Source organism: Nicotiana tomentosiformis, chromosome 3 (genome assembly GCF_000390325.3).
Source record: "Nicotiana tomentosiformis chromosome 3, ASM39032v3, whole genome shotgun sequence".
In the NCBI taxonomy this organism is placed as follows: Eukaryota; Viridiplantae; Streptophyta; class Magnoliopsida; order Solanales; family Solanaceae; genus Nicotiana; species Nicotiana tomentosiformis.
Window position 1 is genome coordinate 17,039,192 of NC_090814.1, and position 1,744 is coordinate 17,040,935.

At 37.1% G+C, this 1,744-nt stretch overlaps 1 pseudogene; it reads left to right on the top strand.

Annotated features, from left to right (window-relative positions):
• The first annotated feature begins 208 nt into the window (after positions 1–208).
• LOC104112560 (polygalacturonase inhibitor-like) lies at positions 209–1,371 on the top strand (annotated as a pseudogene).
• The last annotated feature ends 373 nt before the right edge of the window (positions 1,372–1,744 follow it).

Genomic DNA, 1,744 nt, shown 5'->3' on the forward strand with positions numbered 1-1,744 from the left:
AAGGTAAAAAGAGAATTTAAATTTGCATATATAAGAACGACACCACTTTAAAAGCACTTATCAAAATAAACAGATTTTAGAAGTTTGTGAACATGCTATTACATCAGCAAAGAGCTCTTGGAAAGACAATTCCAGTTTTCTCTTATTTAAGTGTCAGTACTCAATACCGCAAAATTACAACTGTTACATAGTGCAACCAGTTAAGAGAGATTGCCAAAACCACAAAATATAAGTATTATCATCAAATTATCATACACATCACACCACATTCCGGTTTTCTGCTTCATAAAATGAAAACCTCTGTAGTTTCCATCCTTTCTTTTTCTCTCTCAATTCTCTACATCTCTCAGAAAGGTGCAATCGAAGTGACAAAAGCCCTCCTGAAAATCAAGAAATCCTTCAGCAACTTCTATGGCTTGGGCTCATGAGATCCCAAAATTGATTATTGTACTAATTGGGATGTATCCACTCTCTCATGTGACGAGAAGACCAATCGAGTGACTAGCCTATACATCTTCAAAACTTATTACGCTGGCCACCTCTCCCCGGCCGTCGGAGACCTGTCGAACCTCCAATATTTGGTCATCAACAATATGTAGAATATCTCAGGTCCAATTCCACCCAAGCAGCGGCAAGCTCTCAAAACTCACATTCTTGAGAATCAGTCAAACAAACATTTCAGGACCGGTCCTTGAATATCTTAGTAAGTTTTGATACAACAATCTTGATGGTACAATCTCTCCTTCACTTTCCCAACTGTCAAATCTCGAGTTCCTTCGTTTAGATAGGAACAAACTCATTGGAATAATCCTAGAATCCTTAGGCAAGTTAGCTGGAAAACACACGCATCTTTACCTTGGACACAACCAGTTAACAGGGGTTGTGCCTACTTCTTTTGCTGGTTGGAGCTTTGACAACATTGACTTGTCACGCAACATGCTTGAAGGAGATATTTCGTTCTTGTTTGGCAAAGACAAGACAATATTTGAAAGAATATTTAGATCATAATAAGTTTGAATTCGACTTCTTGAAGCTATCATTTGGGAAGAGTTTAGCGAGGTTAGATTTGAAACATTAACAATATTTATTGGAGCCTTCCAGCAGCCTTAACAAAACAACCGTGGCAGTTCTTCAACGGAGTTATAACAGGTTTTGTGGGAAGATTCCACAAGGTGGAGATATGCAAGAGTTTGACCTCTATGTTTATTACCACAATAAATGCTTGTGTGACTCTTCGTTGATTCCCTATAAATCATGATTATTATCGTCTCTGCGATTTGTTTTGAGAAATGCTCCATTCATTTCGATTTTTGTGAGTTAGTTTGACTCGATAGGGAGTTAGAAGTATAACGACTCGATCGGTCGTTTCGAGTATTGGCACTCCCTTCGGGGGTTTGAGGTCTTGAATAGCTTCATGTTATGTATTACAAGTTGCGTGCATGATTGATTTTGATTTTCGGGAAGTTCGATTTTATTTTGAAAGAGTAATTCTCAATTTAGAAGCTTTAAGTAAGAAGAGTTAATCAAAGTTTGACTTATGAGTAAAGATCTCAGATTCGTATTTTGATGGTTCCAATAAGTTCGTCTAATAATTTTAGACTTAAAAGTATGTCCAGATTAGTATCTGGAAGTCCCTAGGATGATTTGGCTCTTTTTGTCGGAAGTTGACAATTTGAAGGGTTGAAAAATTCATAGGTTTAACCGAAAGTTAACTTAGGTGTTATCAAATTCGGATTGTTGTTCT